Consider the following 20,953-nt stretch of genomic DNA (forward strand, 5'->3'; position numbering starts at 1 on the left):
TGTGAAGCCCTCCCAACACAAGTAGAAAGAAGGGGAGGAGGGGGAAGAGAGCAGTGGGAGGGAGGAGCGGTGAAGAGGGAGAAAGCCATTGAGGAGGAAGAGGAAGGGGGAGAGAGAGTGGAGGAGTGGGACGGAGGAGGAGGGGAGGAAGAATGAGGAGGGAGGGAGGAGCAGTGGCTGAGGAGGGAGAGCGATTGGCGAGAGCTCTGAGCAATGAGGAGGACGAAACCGCGATGGAGGGAGGCGATTGCGATTTGTTTTAGCTTAGGTTAATCGGCAAAAGGGGGGTGGCAGAGCGCGATAGATAGATTAATCAATAGGTTTTAGAGCGCAAGAGCGATTAGGAGCGAACTATGACATTGAAAAATCCATTAATTTGTATAGGGGGAAAGAAGAGGGGGTGAAAAGGAATGGTTCATAAGCTAAGGTACAACCAAAAACATTAGACATGTTTCTAGATCGAGGTCCGCCGAGCTCTTTTAAAAGTCTAGAGACAACAAGATCGAGACATCCTTCAAAGCCACTCCCTCCTGCTCCTACTGATCTTCCCATCCTCCTACCACCTTCGTCTTCACGCCATTTGTGATATCTTCAGCAATGAGCAAGGGCTTTTACTCATATTGATCATGAGATCACGTCGATGTTATTGCCACCGCTATAGCTTTTCCAATGCTAAACTGGGAGCTAACTACCCCATCAATTCCTCACAGAAATGGTGTCGATCCTACTCGCACTAGCAAACTCTGCATTGGATTCCGTTGGAATCTGCATATCGTGAGCTTGGTCTCTCCTTTGGCACCAGCCCCTCCCAAGTCAAGGATGCTTTCCATCGTCGCGCTTTGCAATGGTCGGCTAGAGTCGAGCTGGTCTTCGAGGCGCCAGCTCCAGTCACATGAAAGGGCTCACTCTCGTGGTAGAAGCTCTTCAACGGGCATGTTGAGCTCGCCAAGGGGGAGGCTAAGGCTACAGGAGTGGATGGCAAGGGTCGTCAAGACTATTGGGTTATTGAGAGCCAGGGTTTCGCCATGGGCTTGCTCCATTACCTCTAGCGCGTGACTCTTGGTCTTTGTCTCATCTTTGTCTCAGCTCAACATTTCTCCTACAGGAAGAGCAGGTTGCCTGCACGACCTCGTCCGCCGGTACGTCAAGGGTGGAATCAAAGAAGCAAAACTAGGTGAGATATTTGGCACTGGCAGCCACTCGCTTCGCATCAGTACCATTCACAAAGACAAGGGATCCCAGCAAAGGATACTGGCAAGCGAGAAATAGCTTTCCCCCACATCAAAACTTCAGCCCTTATATTGGTGGACATAGCGGGGCGAGAGCCCTTGAAAGGTATGAGTAGCAGGTAGATGAGTTGCAAGCAGCGAGGGTGAGGGGACTGAAAGTGAAGTTGCAGAGGAAAACAAAAGGGGGATGGGCGACGAGGCGGAGGCAGAGGGGCAAGGTGGAGGGTTAGTTTAGATTAATTTACATTGGGGGTCTTTAGCTTAGGCTAATTACTTAATTAATTCACCAATTAAATTTTCCAATGATTCCTGCAAATTTTGTCAATGTAGTGCAATTCCTAATACCAAGGCAATTGAAACAGGAAATTACAAACTTGACGCAAAAAATTTGGTGCAAATCAGATGCTTGAGCACAAAGTTATATAATTTTAAGAATTAGTAGACCCATTAGGCTTCATAGAATAGTTGACTAGAGAGAGAGAAGAAGAAGATGCAAAACAACAACAACAACAACAACAAAATGAGTACAAGTACTCATGAGCACTGCCTTGGGTTCTGCCAGACACAAACGATTGTCAAGATGAATGGATCATGCAACCGCTTGCAAATGCAAAGAGATTTGCAAACTCTGTGTGTGTGTGTGTGCGCGTGCATGTGTGTGTGTGTGTGTGTGTGATTCCATAAAAAAAGTGTGTGTTTCAACCTATATTTCTACTACTCTACTTCATATCCCATTCCCATAGCCTCGATACATTCAGAATCGTATAAATTTAATATCTTTGAATCATTCATTTCATTATTTCATTCTGCAACTTCAACTTCACTGTTTCTAATTGCAAGAATCAAACTCCATTTTTATCATGGAATTATCCAAATTCCCTTAACTCCCAAGTCCTACTGTTCCCCATATGACTGGATCAGACAGTATTATAGATCATTAGATTGGCATTGCTGAAGGTAAAGATTCCGTAGTATTAGCAACTGAATATAATTCCAAAAAGGAAAGTACAAGGTGTCTTTATTCCTTCATTCTTAGTCCCCCTTCATTCCAATAATCCATACTATCGAATTTACTGGAAGGTTTTAAGATAAAAGCTACTATCTCGCCCAAAACCTTGTAAAATCATAGCAGTAGTTATAGATCACTGAGTTGATTCAAAATTCCATGTTTAAAGTAAACCCATACAAAGGGCAATCTACTCCCAAAATTCTCAATATTAGCCAAAAATTGTAACCAAAACATCAACTACTATCATAGGATGAAGATATGCATCTATCCATCCTGCTGGTAGTATAAAGTGAGCCAGTGTCATCTTCAGCAAACCTCATCAGCAAATCTGGTTGAGAAGTGTGCCAACTCACCTGCATCCATCTACAAAAAGGGCAAGTTAGAACCAGGACCCTTTTATGTGGGACTGCAGGCCTCCATGCCAGCACACAATTGTTATCCCTGTCACCCAACTTTATTTGCAATTAATTTCATTATGGCACTTGCACTTCAGGAATACTTCATACATGTCAATAAGACTCCTCTGTAAATGGCAATAAAAATATTCAATAAATGGTCATAAAAAATTTCGTAAATGACAGTATAAAAGCTCTTGCCAGTCAGAAATCTAGATTGAATATTGTATTCAATATAAGGAGTCCATATCTCAATTATTTATATCAATGTTAACTAGGGAGATAACCTGTATATGCTTTACGTGCATTTCAATTTACTACTGCAACACAAGCCCCCTTAACTTCAGTATACAAGGTCCATCTAGTTCCATTAGGTTCACAATTTCCCTCTTAATGTACTAACTTCGTCACAAACTATATAAGTTATACCTCCCTCTATATGTGATCATGGATCTAATCTTTATTACCCAAACTTCATTCTCCTTGTTTACCAAGGACAAGGCAGCTTTGTACACCAGTTCAATAAAGATGCTTATAACAAAAGTTAATGGACATCCTAATGACTGTTCAGAAATAAAAATAGAAATTATGCCTTGTCGAGCGATCAGGAGAAACCGTCGATAGTTGTAGCGTAGACTGCATACATATAATATCTCGTGAAGCAAACTTTTGCTCAATATCTAGCATGTTGTTGCCTATTTTATACTACTAACCCGTATAACACTGCTCAACATTTTCACCCATTCTTATTCACAGATCGCAAAGGTGTCAAAGTCCTCTCAGGGGAGGACTCCCATTCTCCACTCTTTTCACGAACGGACTCAGGGGTCCACTTGTGTAATTGGACGCAGAAGTCCTTGGTGCATGGGATGCAACGGCTTCCCCATCTCTCCAAACACGTTCATTTGGTCACTGGTCGCCGGTGCCTCTACACAGGTTGCACATATCTCGTTTCCAGCCAAAGCACAGAGTATAATGGAGGCATATTGAGTGTGAAACTACATAGTGCAAGGAGAAGGTGGAAGTCAGGGTGCACTGTCAGGCTACCCTTCCGCACCTGACTGAGGAGCTTACTGGACTAAGGCTAGTCTATCCTCGCTCCTCTACTAGGGCGTGGCACAAAATGATGAAGAAAAACACTAATGTAAACAGTCGCGTAGGCTTGTAAACTGCCTCACTCTCCTCGAGCTCTTAGATCATTAAGTACTTCCTTATGACATCGGTACCTGGGGGGCTCCATGTGTAGTCAGGCGTGTCTGTGGAGCTCTCTGTTCGTCTCTTGGAGTGTGTAGTGTGTAGACAAGTCCTCTGCAATTTCTTGGCACGATTCTCCCTTGAAACACGTACTTTGCATGCAACCTCATAATGGTTGCTCCCTTCTCATGGGCTCTTCTAGCTTGCATCTGCTATGGGTGATGCACTTCCTTGGGGATGGGGCAGACTCTCCTTCCAATGAAGTCGCCTAGTACTTGATTCTTTAATTCGTGGCTACAGTTTGCAGCCCTACAGTCAATGAAAATTAGTACCCCTGAATATCATGTCAATATCTACACCATCTCTTAGTTAATTACTCCTTCGTTTCCCTCCTTTTTTATTGTCTATCATTCTATACCGGTCCCTCCATTGCTTTCTAGTTGGATCTCGGTGTGCGCCCCTTCTTCAGTCCATAGGTCCCATGGATGGACCTCCTACTTGTATCCGTTGGGTGTGGATATCTCAGAGTTGCTCCTTTAGGTCCATAGAGTATTTAGTTGAACTATGGTATCCCATGGTATCTTCCCTGACGTCTCAATTTTCATTTCCTATAGGTATCTAGGAGGCTAGATCTATAGCCTCCTATTTTTAATGGGTTAAAGTATTGTAAATCCCTCGATTTTACTTTGTCTCTATCCCTTGATCAACGTCATAATACATTTTCTCACCCATGGTGGTTCCATAACCATTACAACTATAACTTTGGTTCATTAAAACGACTTGAAGTCATGAATTAATGTCCTCTCATGTCCCTACATTTTAGTATAATTCTGTATCCTGCATAAAATTGGAAGTATACTCCATTCTCTTTGTTCCCTATATATCAAATAGCTCCTACTATAACTGCTTGTATTAATCATACATCGAGATGTTCCCATTTAACTAAAATGGAAAGTGTGATATTATGTATCCAATCATTGCTATATAATAATGCATCAAATTGAAAGAAACCCCTTGAGGATCAAAGTGCTACTTAATATCTCCCCAATGGGAGGATGTGTGTGTGTGTAGAAGACATTTACAACACCCCTTTCCATAGTGAAGAGTAGACAATTTAGAGTAGGAATGAGAAATATTTAATAGATAAACTTTGAAATAAACATCCAATTAAAAATGAAGTAGCATCACTAAAGGATGAACAATTTTTTTTAAAAGAGGAAAATGTGAGCAGTAGATCTTTGAGAAGTCGTTGGTAGCATCACTTTTATTGAAGAGGGGAGTCTACCTACCTGCCACCATCCAACAAGAAAAACATGGTGAGAACCAGTTAAACCTTAGTTGGGAAGACAGGTGTCATAAACACCCCTCCCTTGTTATCCGAGTCACAATAAAAATAAACCCTTGACCACTGACTTACAAAGCTAGTAGTAAAAAAAGTATGAGTGCAAGGTTGTAGATTTAGGTTAAGAGAATTATTGGGATAATGAAGTGGAGGTGTGATGAAAGAGTAGACATGAGCATTGCAAAAAAAGAGTTGAGAATTTAAGCTTTAAAGGAAAATTTTAAAGTAATATGAGCAAATAGAAGGTAGGGAGGGGAATTAAATGGTCGAAGGAAATAACGTGGATTTGAAAAGAGGGAAGGTTTTTTTAATAAAAAAACCGTACAAAAAGAGAGAGAGTGTGAGCAATTAAGGCATGGAGGGGACATGTGAGTCCATCGAGGGCTTGAGGTGATGGAGAGATCCGCTCGTAGGTTGTGCATGTGCAGATTGTCACCGTTAAGACACCAACGATCGCGAGTGGGGAGAGCGAGGAGTAGAGGGCTAGCGCTGTTTCAATAGTACTACAAGGGCTTTAAAGCATACGGGCTGGCACAACTACAGTGGTCTGTACTACAAAGGCTTAGGGAGGCTTTAAAGCACAGGGTGTTGTGAGTGTAAGAACCAGGGCATCGCGGCAACTGCAAGGGGAAGTACAGGTACTAGCAAGGTTAGGAGGTCTCAAGGGAGATTGCACAGTGCAGAGCGCAAGGAATAGGCATGTGAGTTTGGATAGAATGGCACTTGTGCCAATCTCATGCAATTCATGTACCTCCTTGTTATTTTGTCACTAGTCCAGTCCTTTGTTTTAGGATTTATAACATAACAGCCACTTTCATTCTATGTCTATGTTAGTGTTAAGTAGATTGGCAGTAGTGCCATGCTAATAGGGAAGATGGAAATAGATGTGGAACATTTATGCATAACATTTCTGACACATTGGCATAGTGCCACTATCCACAAACTCTCATGGATTAGATTTGCTATTGTTGGGATATATGTGATCAAGGGCTTGCTAGGTGCATGTGTGCATCCACTAGCAGTCATATGGTTGTGTGTCTATGTGTAGAAGAGGCACACTTAGTGCCATAGACCATGACATAGGTGATGATGTAATGCAAAGGCCCCCACATGGGGTGGTGCCTATGATCGTGGAGTTCCTATGATTTAGGAGCTACCTCCATTGATGTAGGAGAGGTGCCATTGATTTAGGCCACCCTCTCTCCATTTCTATAAAAGAGGGACTTCCCTCTCACAATGAATAGAACACCCATTGGAATATCTCATGTGTTCTCACTCACCTTCTCCTCTCTCCCCAAGTTCCAACAGCTATGGTATATATTGAAATGGAGGTTGCAAGGAGAAATCTTGTAATAACATATTCACATTAAGACATGTTAGGAGTAGATTGGGAGTATTGCCATGCTAAACTAAAAGATTTATGCATTATATTTTTATACAGTGGTACCAGTGCCATTCTACACAAACACACATGGATTTTTATGGCACTTGTAAGTAGATTGGCAACAATGACCTACCAAAAAACAAGATGAAAAGAAATCAACCAAATGTCTTAGCCATTTCAGAATCATATTCTAGAGACTATTAGTAGTTCAAATCTCTCCCAAAATGATGTGATTTTCTCTCTAATCTCTACTTATTAGTAGTATAAATCTTTAAATATAATTCTCTCTAATTACTCATGCAGGAATGGCTAAATGAAAAACAGTGTAACATCTATTTCAGGTATGTAACATTGGTACCCGTTTTAAGATTCGCTCAAAAATTCATTAAAATTATGACTTTTCAAAAAGCTATATTTTACGAAGTCAAAAACTAAAAACTTACAGAATTCATACATTTTTCAAACATCATGCCTATAAATTAAAAAGGGCCTCCACTATATCACAAAATATCTTTTGATTTTCTAGATTCTCAAAGTCTTAAAGACTTTTCCTTGCCATGCCCTTTTTATTTTTATCAAAAATCACATAAAGAAAGAATGGAAAACTTTTATTCAAGTGAGCCAAAACCTTTAAATTATTTGAGAAACAAAAAGTAAAATTTTTTGTAGATTCATAGTTTGGTACTTTTGACATTAGAAATGATCTTGGAAGGCACCAAAACCCTTAAAACGACTGCAAACATGGATACCTTCCGACAATTTTTTAAAAATCCCAAATGGGAAAGCATGCACCTGGCTCTCGGTTGATGATATCATCGACCTGGTGCACGTTTGGTCAATGATATCATCGACCAAACGTGCACTAGGTTGATGATATCATCAACCTAGCACATGGGCACATGTTTTTCCCTCTGGGCTTTTTTAATAAATCATCAGAAGGTACCCGTGTTTGCGGTCGCATTTACGGTTTTGGGGCATTCCAGGCTCATTTCTGATGTCAAAAGTACCAAAATATGTATCTACAGAAAGTTTAAATATTTTTCCAAATAATTTAGAGCTTTCAAAGGTTTTGGCTCACTCGATCAATGATATCATTAGCATAGTTGCATAAAGCAAGCAAGGTAGAGCTTGGTAGATGATGTCATTGACTGAGCAATTGGGTTGGATATTTTGGTATATGCATTTCAATTGAGACAAGTAGGGCAATTGCCAAAGGTGACACAATACATAACATTATCCCAAAAGATTCCAAAGACATTGATTGGATGCAATGCACAAGGTAAAGCCAAGAGACACCATGCAAGAAAGAGGGTGGCATCTCAACTTGGCTAGGTTGACTCAGAGAATGTTCTAGTGGATAGTTTGGAGGAGGAAAGCTCTTACAACTTTTATCCCACAAAGCTTTAGCGCTAGTGCATTTGAAGGTATAGGATCCAAGGATGAGTACTATTCTTTATAGAATCAATGGCATGTATATTTGTGAAGCAATATAATTTCTAGCATGTTAGACTTTTGAAATATGTCATGCCATGGCCCTTTTATGTACATTGAATGCATAGGTCCATATTGTAATGGTTTTGAGACATTATTGTATTTTTGGTGGATTTTGTATTTTAAGTAAAGTTTTTCATGCCTATTTTTTGAAATACTATTGTCGATTTTTTTTCAAAAAAAGATGGTTTTTATGTCTTTTATCAAAAGACATTGTGCAAAATGGCCATCTTTTCAAAAAATATGTAAAATTCACATGAAAATAAGGAAATCTTTGAAAGATTCCCTTAGAGTTCTCATTTTGAGGTTACAGTTCTCGAATTAGATGTTACAATGTTGAAACAGAAAGGTTTTAGAGGTGACAAATTTTGATGGAATCTTTGCTGGCAAGGGATGGTACTTGGACATATTCAGTAGTGAACTGCAGTGGCTCAAGAAGATCCATTGTTTTGTTAGTCTCCTAGAAACTTCATTTGAAGATGTGGGGGAGAGGTACACTATAGAACCATCAGGAAGAACCTCAAGACAATTTGTTTCTTAGACTTTAGCTTCCACTATCTCTTTAAGGATCCCACTTGCTATGACAATGCCAAGATGATATCCAATATGGATGACTCAATGGAATCCAAGGACTAGACCATTAACGATGAGAATTTAAACAACACTCAAATCTTGGATGCCTTTTCTACAATGTTGAAGACTTTAAAGGAAGATAATGCCATGAGTAATAAGAGATCCATTAGGGGAGAATTGGGGTCTCAAAAGGGCCTCATAAGGAATGGATTAGGGAATGCTTAGTGGGTTGATGCAAGGGGCTTTGGAGGGTCCCAAAGAGGCCTAACCAACCCAACCTAGGTGGGTTAAGCCCACATTTGAGCCCACCTCTGCCCCCATCAAGGAGGGGAGGGGGCCACTTTTTGAAATTTGAATTTCAAATTTCGAATCTCCCTCCCTTTCTCACTCTCTCTCTCCCTCTCTCCCTCTCTCTCCCTCCCCCTTCTCCCTCCCTCCCTCCCTCCCTCCTTCCCTCCCTCCCTCCCTCCTCTCTCTCCCTCTCCCTCCCTCCCCCTCCCCCTCATCCTCCCTCCTCCTCTCCCCTCCTCCGTCTTGCTCCTCCTCCTCCCTCCTCCCTCTCTCCTCCTCCTCCTCCTTCTAGCTCCTCCTCCCTCCTTCCTCTCCCCTCCTTCTCCAGCCGCCCAGGCTCCCTCTCCTCTGCTCCTCCCTCTCGCAGAATCTCTCCCCTCCTCCTCCCTGCTGTGGCATCTCTCCCCTCCTCCTCCCTTTTGCAGCAGCTCCTTCCCTCCCTTCTACACTTGTCGCCCTACTCTCCTCCTCCTCTTCCTCTTGCCCTCATCTGCTTCTCCTCCTCCTTCTTCCTTGCTACACTCTTCCTCTCACTGCTCCATCTTTACCAACTCTTCCCTACATTTTAGCCTACATCACTGATACCTCTCTTTGAGTACTCATGGCACCATTCGAGGACATATCCAACAAGTGCCATGTGAACCTACAACTGGAGGCAGAATATGCAAGCACATGCTATTTGGGATATAGTGGAACTCCTTAAAGTGTGCTGCACAGTCTTCGATTGCAAGGGAAGAAGCATCTTGTCCTTTGGGTGGATGGAAACTTGTATCCTTTAGACCCTGCCACCCAAAAGAGTCCTCCTTTTCATACAGTGCAGGATGTTGTTTGGTTTGTTGGTGGTAAGGGACATGCTGGATTGCTTAGTTATTGTAATCGATTAAACCATCCTCAGACATTGGCTATGCAAGCAAGCGAGATGCAAAGAGCCCAAGCAAAAGAACTTGCACATTTGGGAAATATTACTATTGTGGCCATGCATAATAGTATGCAGGATCTCCAATTGCAAAACAAAGAACTCAGTGACAAAGCACATGCACTAGACTTGGAGCGACATGAATTGGAAGAATCAATCTAGAAGCTTGTTGAAAGCAAACAAGATTTGGAAATGTCTATCTATGGCCAAGTTCAACGTGCTGTGGAGAAGGAACGAGAGAAGTCGATAGAATGAGTACAAAAGTTGAAGGGAACACCTTTGGGACTGAAGGAGAGGAAAAGACAATTGCAATCTATGGATGCATTGTCAACCAATAGTGGTGCCCGAAGAGGAGAATACGGGCTGCAAGGTTAGTTCCCCAAATTTTCAATGAAATTTCTTACTCCAAAATATTCGTGGTGTTGCATTGTTTCCACTAAGACTCATTTGTACTCTACTTTAGGAATTTCATGGAGGATGTGATGGGAACAATGGAAATGGATGATAGTGATCCTTCATATGTTCTAAGAAGTTTAATAAAGCCAAGTGATGTCATGGAAGTGTTGAAGGACCCTAGACAAAAAGGGCTACGTGAACAAGTTGCTAGAGAGGTAATGAAGGATTTCAAGGGCCTCGTGCAATCAAAGGAGATGCTTGGAGCTTGTGATGTTGCTGGTGTAAGTCGTGAAGCTTATAACTCTATTTTTAAAAATTTCAAGTCTGCTATGGAGGAAAAGTATAAGATATCTACAATGCCATTTCCAACACCATGGTCTGAAAGGCTTGCATGTCAAGAAACAAACCAATGTGCTAGAGAAAAGCTTGGAGGATACCATTGTGTAAGTGGCACAATGACTTGGAAGAGTAAAAAGAAATCTATCATCCAAACATTTGAGATGAATGCTTCAATAATGTTTACGTGGACGTAGAGAATTTGGAGAGAGCCATGGTCAAATTCTATGGGATGAGAGAAGAAGCTAAGAGAAATTCCCTCTTCGCATTCAACTTTATTTCTTCTCATTTCTATATCCTTACTATATTTCTCTTTCATTGTACAGATGGCAAGCTAGTATTTGTTATAAAAATGGATGAAGCTCAGTTGGTAAAAGAGCACAAGCTAGAGAGGGTAAGCATTTATATTATGAACGATGCCTTGCATTTTGCTCAAGGGGATGAGGAAGTTGAGCAGGGTCCACCAGTCCAATCTAAGAAGGACATATGGTGGCTTGCAGCCTTTAAGACCCCAAAGGAGTGCCACGAGACATTGAAGTGGGTTTTGGAGAGAACCGGCATCTCGTCAATTATTCGAAGACAAGAGGTAGGGCAAACATTAATAGTGGACGGGCATTCAAGTTAAATGGCATCTAGTTGGTGATTTGAAGACCCTCAAGTGCTTGTATGGTTGTGATACAAGTGCAGATGCAAAAGGAAAGCCTACAGTGGAAAAATGGCATCCTTTCTTGCAACCAAAGTGCAGCCCCTGATTGCCATAAAAGGGATCCTAAGTGGGACCCCATTCTACCAATTCCATTGGAGTGGGTACATGTGTGTACTTTGCATGCTGAATTGCATATACTTGATAAGCTACTCTATCTCCATCTAGTTTATGCTTGGAATTTGAGGCCACGGAAAGTATCTGCACAATGCATTGCAAAAGCTAAATAACTACTCTCACTAATAAGACTTCATGGAGGCAATGTGAAGCTTAAGCAGGACAAGAAACAATCAGGAAAGACACAAAATCTTCCTGCTAAAGTGTCCATGGGTGGAGGAAAGGCAAGGAGGTACTTGTCCAACCACAATGCTGATAAAGAAAAACATATATTGGCTCAAAGCACCCTAGGTTGGGAGTACTGGAAAGCTTTGTGTGAGTGCACTACAAATCAAGCTTCACATCAGCGAATTGCTACTTTGAGAGCAAAACTATGGACAAAGCTTGATGGATTTAGAAAGTTGCTTAGACAAGATCAAATAGAGGAGCTTTATTATGAGAGATTCACGACAGCATTGGGAGAATTCATATCATTGATGGTAGAAGCATGGGGGGAGTCACATATTACACATTACATGGTAATCCTCCGTAGGTTGAAATTTTGTGCTTTAAATTTGAGTCAGTTTATGTTTCTAATACAATGTTTTTCTTTACAGCATATTCTTTATGCACATGCACCATGGTTTGTGGAGCAATGGGGCCCTCTGTCCGTTTGGAATACTCAAGGAATGGAGAAATCACACTACAGAGCAAAGGTAGCATACTTCAAGAATACAAGGCATTGGGGTGGTATTGTGCGAAGCAATGCACCACACGAAATGTTCGACTGGTTTTATAGATGTCTAGAGGCTAGGACTCTCAAGTGCGATAAGGTAGAGGTCTCAAGTCTTGCAAAAGCGGTTTAACATGTCAAGAAGACAAGGAGATGTGCTGCTTGGAAGTCCTCAACAAGGAGCCAAGTGGTTGGGCTTTGGTTGCAATGTAAAGTCAGATAGGGGAGGTGTTGGGTCCTAAGAGAGCCCCAAATGTTAAATGTTTAATGAATAAAGTTAACACTATTTTGAGTCAATTATAGATTCCAAAATTCACAAATTTGTTTGGAAATTGTAGAATTGCATGTGTGACATGGCAGGGTGGAGGGGTGAGTGGGTTGGGAGGGAGGGTGGTGAAGATTAAGTATTACTGAACTAGTGACAAAGGACTGGGGGGGAGGGGGTGCACTCAAAAAATCCTAATTTAAAAGAAAAACCCTAGAGTGCTTTAAAAAAGACTATATAAAGCACTTCAAAACCCTAAAATCCCTCATTTCTATGGCACGAGTTAAATAAACTGCTAGACCCTCTGGACGTCGTTTAGACACTACCCGCTCTCCTCCTCACAACTCCATGGCCTCCGAACACACTGCAAGCCCCAGTGGCCAAGAGGGCAATGATTAGCAAGGATATGAAGTCAGTTCTCATCATCAGGAGTCCAAGCAATGTGAGTCCCCACCATCTGACTCTCATGGGGGATCTCAGGGATCTCAGCACCATGACGAATCCTAGCATGATGAAGGATCCAAGCATGATCAGGGGTCCTCTCAGTCCTTCAACACAACTAAACTATGCGCCACAGTGGGTTTTGGCATTTTTGAGCTCCCTGCACGATGCCGAACACATTTGCCTTCTGCGCCACGGTGAGATTCTTACTAGATTACTAAGAAATGACCATTATAGCACAAAAATTTATCTGATAGCATGCATTTGAATAGAATAGTGAATGAAAATATTAATGCCAACAACAATTAAAGTTACAAAATACAATTAAAAGAACACAAAATGGGGCACTGTATGAAAAGTATATCTGTATTCATATAAAATAAAATTCTATACAATAAGACTTCAGAGCCTTTCTCTCCTCTCTAAAACACTGAGAAAATTGGGCTTTGAATTCCCAAATACACTTCTAGCTCTAGATTTAGTCGATAGAGAGTCAACGCTGTTGTCGTTGGCTGGCCAGGGACATGGCTGCTGCCATCAATGCCATACCTTGAAAATTGGTTCCAAAGGCATTGAGGGTAGCCATGTGGTTCACCAAAATGACCTTGTCAGCATGACCAATCACTCGTGACAAGGCCTTGCACTTCAAGAGGTCATCATTGCCATGTGGAGAAAACTTTTTGTGGATAACCACAAAGCGCCCTTTTGCTTGGCCAAGGTAATGTGCCAGTGAGTGATCTCAGCCGAAGCTACTACAAACAAGGCATTGCCGAGATGAGAATAGGTCGACCTCAAATGCCTCCTGCAACTATCCAACATTACATTAGAATTCCCTTAAAGCAAAAGTATACCAAGAGAGAAGAAATTCAAAGCTCATAGTTTCTTACCACTATGGAGTCCTCATGCTCAATCCCTTCCTCTTTGTCAATGAGGATGGATCCAGAGGCCTCCTGCTGTCTGGAGTGAGATGTGGAGGCTTCTTTTAGAACATCAGGTAGGTCGGAGTAGATTGATGTCTCCTATGATCACTCACTCATCACACCAACCTGACACACCTAACTAGAACCTTCTAGCACACCTACACACACACTTCTTGCATAGGACTCCAAGCCCATAGGCACACACACACAAACATCAATTTGCCCCTTCAATACTCCTGTGAAGTCGAGAGTCCCTTCTCTAGAGACGAGTGGCTAGCGTACTAGCTCGTCTCATGATAGGGCAGCAGGCGTAGTAGGAGGGAGAGCTTTGGGGGATGCATGGCATAGTTCTTTGGGCAGGGTAATGGTGGCGGCAGGGAGATTTCAGATATTGTAGACGTGCCAGAGGGTAATGGTACGATCTTCTATGACATCACTCAGAGAGGAGGCATCTTGATAGATGCACGGGGGAAGGACATCATGGCCTTCATGCGCTCTTTAGTTGCTAGCAACTATAGAGATTGCTTTGTTCCATAAAAAGAGCATCAAGCAGGTTGGCTGATGAGACCATCAATGCTGTACGCTCTAGGTATCCCAATCCCCACAATGTTGAGTTCACAGAGAAATGGGCAAAGTCAAAGATTGTTGTTGTACTTGCCAATAAAAGATCTTTGCTTAAGAGGTAGGCACTATCCAGTGAAGGCAGGACCCTAGTCTATAGCACGTGGAGGCATGAAGGATCCAAATGGAGCAATATGAAAACGTGCATTTTGGAGCAAGAGGTGTTGAATCATGGGAGGCCCAATTTGTAAGTATCGATCTCAAATTATACTATGTTTATGTGGTTTATTAGGAGGTTGTTTCTTTGTACTAACCACTCCGTAAATTGTGTCATCTTATAGCTTGATATCGTGGGTAGGTACTCTACTCCTGTCGAGATAGCCTACCATCATGGACATTGTAGAGGATGTACATAGAGGCACTTCTATGATGAGGGGTTGATTACTGAGGAGTAGTATATCCGGGCTACTAGAGCGACCCCCTTAAAAAAACACCTACGAGCACATCTATTTGCACATCTATTAGCACGTCTTTAGACCCGCATCTATAGGCGCATCTATATAACAGACCGACATGCCTATAGACACTCCTATAGATGTGCTATTAGATGCTCTATATAAATTTTAAAAAAATAAAAAGATGCGCTAATAGACGTGCTTATAGACGCTCTATAGTTTTTTTTTAAAAAAAAGTAGAATTTTTTGTGGTTGAACATAATGCTGCGTGATTGCAAGAATCCCATTTCCACAATGTGCAATTCAATTCTTACATAACGAACCACATTTTAATTAGCATGATTCCATGCACGTCTATAGCTTATGATTACAATTCCTAATAAAACATTACAACTCCAAAACGTTTAGTCCACAATGCATTCATTGTTGATAGAACATTGCACAAGGAAATTGAATGCCAAGAAAATAAAAGGAGTGTATATTGATTCACAGCCCAAAAAGTGCTTGTATGTACATATAGCATGAAGCCAACCCATCTGTGGCTTAAAGTACACAAAATAAGAGGAGTGTATATACAAGAGAGGCACGAAGCCAAGCCAATGTCTTCAAGTATAAAAAAGAGTAGCTAGCACTAATTCTAGCACTACTTCTACGACTAATCTAAGTCTTTTGCATCCTCGCTCCCTTCTTCGTCACCTTCTTCATCGCCTTGCCGATCGAGTATTTTTGATAGAGCTCACAAGACAAGGAGTGGTCACAGAATGAGCATTCATCAAGCCAAACTTTTGAACTGCATCTTGAATGAATTTTGTTTGACAAAATCACTAAACCTGAATACCAAGACATGAATGAATGTCACCAAGATCAACCATATCAAATGCTAAGGATAAGATTTTTTGACATGTTGCAGGAAACCTAGATTGTTGGAAACAAGTATGGTGTCATCCACATAAAGAGCAAGCTGACTTTTCATGTAGCAAGAATGGGAAGCTTGTTTTAGAGAATAAGGAGCATGATCAAGGTGACAAGCAAGATGGTCCTGACCAGGAAGTATGAACCCTTCTAGCTACTCCAAATAAATCTCCTCTTTAAGATCTCCATTAAAAAAAGTAGTTTTCACATCCATTTGATGAATCTCCAAATCACATTGAGTAGCAAAAGCCAAGAGTACCCAAATGCTTGTACTATGAACAACGGGTGAAAATGTATCATGATAATGAACTCATATGCAATTTGTGAGTATCCTTTTGCAACCAAACGAGCTTTAAACTTGTCAAAAGAACCATCGGCTTTGGTTTTGGTTTTATAATATGACCAGGAGGTAGTTGAGTAAGAACCCATGTACCTTTAGAGATTAAAGAATCATATTCAGATTCCATGGCTTCTTGCCATTGACTCTTTTGTGCAGAAGAGATAGCTTCTATATAAGTAGTAGGGTCTTCATGAGCAATGGTCATTGCATGATCAATGATGTCAAAGTCATCAACACAATCATGAGGAGAACCATGTTCAAAATCAATAGGCAGATCAACATAAATATCAACACTATCATTAAAAGCCTGTTTGTGTGCAGGATGCAAATCAAGATTGTCAAGACATTGCTTTGCAGATGGAGTAGTAGTGATGCCATTAGATGAAGGAGTAGTAATGACATCAGAAGATGGAGTAGCAATGATGCCATCAGATGAAGGAGTAGTAATGACATCAGAAGTAGAATTATTATCAAATAGAAAAGGAAAGGTAGTAAGCAAGAACTCAGTATCCTCTGCATCCTTAGTAGACCATGTCCCTCCCATTAGCTGCTCATTGAATATGGCATCACGACTGACTATCACCTTCTTAGAAGAGAGATCATAGAATTTATAACCTTTAGAATTAGGAGAATATCCAATGAATATGACCTTCAAGCCAGGAAGATCTAGCCTTTTTTGCATCTCTTTTGGTACATGAATATAAGCAATGAAGCCAAAAGTTTGAAAATGTGATACAGAAGGAGTCTGCCGAGTCCAAGCTATGATTGGTATCTTACCAGAAGGTGAAGTTGTAGGAAGATGATTTTGCACAAAGATGGCTGTTAGAATTGCTTCTACCCTTAGATGGAGGAAAAGGTCCACATATATCAGTGTGAATGAGATCCAATAAAACATATGAATGAGTTGAAGTAGATACATGAAAGGGTTTTCGATGATGCTTGCCAAAAGCACAATATTCACAAAGACCCATGTGAGGACAAGCTGGGAGATTCATACCATCCACAAGATCATGACAATTGATAGCAAGTAGCTTGGCAAAATCTGGATGAACAAAATGATGATGCCATAGCTTGCAGTCTCGATCACCAGGGGTTGTAACCACATTGGCAATATCATCATTTAAGGAAAGTTGAAAGAGGTATGTCCATCTTTTTCAATCCGACATTGTGTGTGGTCAAAGCTAATAAAGAGACCAAGATCAACAAGTCATGCAATAGAAAGAAGATTTCTCTAAAGATCTAGAACATGGAGAATGCCTTGCAAGACTCTTGTTGAAGAAAGAGTGCCAAGATATAAATCATCAACACCCATGACTTGACAAGTAGTCTCATCAGCAAGATAAACCAATTTCTTGTGAGGAAGAGCATGATAATTATGTAACCATTGAGATTGATATGTCAAATTACCAGTAGCACCAGAATCAACAATAAAAGTGGAACCATCTCGAACATGAAGTATCCTCTCTGGAGAGACATCAGAACATATATGATTGCACAACAACACAATGCATCCATAGACGTGCACACAGACACGTTTTCTTAAATCCCCTAGCGATATTCAGGAGGAAGAAGGCGAGGATACTGAGAAGGAAGCATGATGTTGTGGTTTCACATCAACCTTATTCCAATCTTATTGGTTGCCTACAGTTTGTCGGGTTGAACACTCGACTAGATATTCTTTTTACTACCAATTTCTAGGTCAATATCTAGCTGCTCCCTCAATGCAACATTGGTTTGCAGCAAAACGTGTTCTAAAGTATTTAAAAGGTACTTCTGACTTTGGATTAGTTTATCGATACAGAATCATCTTTTGTGATGTCTCTTGATCTTTTGGGATATACAGATGCAGACTGGGAAAGCTCTCACTTGTCTATGCAGTCTACAAGCAGTACTTGCTTCTTTTTCAATGGTTGCTTGGTCTCTTGGGCAAGTAAGAAGCAGCGTTAATGTTTCTACCACAAAATCTGAGTATGTAGTGGCCTCTCTAGCAGCTTGAGAATTGGTTTGGCTGCGCCAATTTCTTACAGATATTGGACATCCTCCCTCATCGAGTATTCCTCTCAAATGTGATAATCAAAGTGCCATTACTCTCACTGAAGACTATGTTCAGCATAATGTAAATCCAAGCATATTGCTGTTCATTATCATTATGTCAGACATGAAGTGAAGAAAGGGATGATAATGATTGAACTTTGTCCCACTTCTCAGATGCTTGCGGATATTCTCAGTAAAGGACTTAGTGAGGCACGGCACAGTGCTACGATCAAAACTTGGAGTTCTTGTAGCTTCTCTCTTCCAAGATTAACATACCTATGGGTGACTTTTGACATTTGTATATATTTAAATGCACATCTACAATGCTGACAATGTATGATCAACATTACATACTTGTAAATAATTGTACAAATGCATCACTTTAACTCTATGATCAACTTGTATACTTGTATATAGGAGTTCAGGTTTTTCCCTTGTGCTCCCTAAGGGTTTTTTCATCCGTAGCTAGAGACCTTTGTTTGAGTGGGGGTGTTAGAGCTATATATAGCTTGCTCTAACTTGAACTACGTCTCACCTATACATGTGTAACTTGTGGTCAATATGAATCAGTCTTTGGGAGTCTATTTGGTGTGTCTATTGTCTCTTCTTCTTCTCTCTCAATAAAATTGTGTAGCACGCAATGCAACTCATTTCCCAGATTACACTCAAGACGTCCGTTGCTAGATAAAAGATGTGAGGCTGCTCGAGATTTGAATCTGGCATGGTACAATAAATCTAGTGGGTGGTCGTAGAGGCAGTGAAAACTTTGATTGTTGAGGCTTGGGGTGAAACAAATTCAAGTTCATCATCAAAGAGCTCCATTTGTATGGCTTTAGTGATGGTGATTGCTCCATTCTATAAGCTCCATTGGGACGGAAGAGGGTCCCATGAGCTGGTCAGCTGAGAGGCCATGAATTCTTCACAAATGACAAATACACCAAGTTGAAGATTATCATGAGGCTTTAACATCCTTAAAGACTTCAACAAGACTATATAACAAACATGCAAAAAGTACTCACAATCATGGAACATCAAAATATACAACAACTAATACATTACCCAACTACAATACATGGGTCAACATTGGATCAAATTTGGACAAACACATAGAATCATAATCATCTCACAGGAACACTATATGCTTATTGGTCCGACCATTCCCTAATCTAGAGTTCCCTTTCTAACATTCATTCTTGAACTTGCACCAACATTAGGCAGGCCCCATGAATGTAATTCAGCTTGTTTAAATTCCTTACAAGCATTTAAACTCTCTTGGTTTCCTATCATATTAATTCAATCAAAGAAGGGCTTATTTTATTATACTCGATGTTTGCAAGAATCCTGATCAACATAATGCTATTATGTTGAACGATACCCGTGTAGCAAGCTATTGATTGCATCACATTTAAGTTTACAGTGTCCAATAGTCTACAGTAATCTTTCCTTCAGCTGGGTCCGCTATCGCTGCGAACGCGTCTGCCCATAGATCTAGAGTTTCGTGACAACTTCCTGGCGGACAGTAATCCACGATCTTTACTGTTATAATTCCACCTGATGTGCATGGCTGAGGAATCTCGTCGTTAGTTCCTCCCGTGCAATTCACTTGAAACGTTTCATCACATGCGTCACCTCCATTCCAGAGCGTATCGCTAGCTGCTGCAAACATGTTGCCCGGAGGAAATTGGCTCAAGTCGAAGCCATAGCAGGCGGATGTTGTGCAGCAATTTCAAAGGCTTGTCATTATCAAACTACAAGCTATGGCCGGCTTCTTTACATTGATTAAAAACCCAAAAGGAGAACATTGATTTGGGCACGTTTTTGTGGTTTATTGGAGAATTCATTTCTCAAATGAGAGGAGCATGTGTGCCCTGATAGCTAAATCAGATTGAAATGTGAGTAGGTATAAACTCGGATCTAGAAAGTATGAACCAAGGGACATGATACATTGCCGAAAAAAATGCATTCATTTGGTTGCATTTTGATGGTCGACCTTCCTCTAATCTATAGCTACATGAGAATGTGTTGAAAATTCCTAATCGTCTTAAACAAGACACTCTTATAAGTCTTATAGCTAAACCACAGTGGAATGTGGTCAGACGATGGATACGTGTGCTTATGGACGTAAGGAGATGTGTAGTATGTAGCGGTCCCAAAATCTGCAACTACGTCACAGCAGCTGGTGTGGCGAGAGCTACCAGAGCAGCAAGAAAGGAGGAATTTCGGCTAATACAAGCCATTCTACAACGGGCAGAGGGAAGCTGGGGTAGCTCCACAAAGAATGGAGCATCCTTTTTGTAGGCTTGGCAGCACAGGGACTCTGAGACGCTGGTCTTGATGAAGAATGCCGTTCAATAGTTTCCAGCTCTCCCAAAACAATAAAATAAAATAAAGTCATCCAGCTCTCACATATACAACGCGTAATCCGTCATGCACCATGCATGCTTGGCCGGTTGCTAATTGACCGAATAATTTAAGATGCTCTAGCCGTGTGGGCACGCGGGCAGAGTTGCCAATCATAAAGACAATTGTCTCTAGGTAACATCCCAAGGTAGCAAACCAAGGCATCTCTTTGTAATAGGCTTGTTCATAAAATTATAACATACTGCCACAAGTTTATATAAGCCTGGATTCACACTACTCTGCAGACACAAATGAAAAAGGGATGTCCACCAATGAGATTTCAAAGCTAGGTTTTAAGTGTTTCACACATGTCCGTTGGGCGGGGAGGGTCAATCCTGTGTGGCCTACAAAAAAGGGATCGTGGGCGACCTCCCATGACCGCCCATGAGGGTGTCTGCCTACAAAAGGACAAGTGGAAGTGCTTCAAATAGGATTCAAACCTTTGATAGCATGCCCACAGTCAAAGGACCTAACCACCAAGACATTCTTACAGAGTAAACAACTATAGGAACATTAATTATTTGTATCAAACCTGTC

The sequence above is a fragment of the Dipteris shenzhenensis genome, chromosome 20, assembly GCF_047967505.1.
Source record: "Dipteris shenzhenensis isolate YYH24624 ecotype China chromosome 20, Dip_SZ_1.0, whole genome shotgun sequence".
Taxonomy (NCBI): domain Eukaryota; kingdom Viridiplantae; phylum Streptophyta; class Polypodiopsida; order Gleicheniales; family Dipteridaceae; genus Dipteris; species Dipteris shenzhenensis.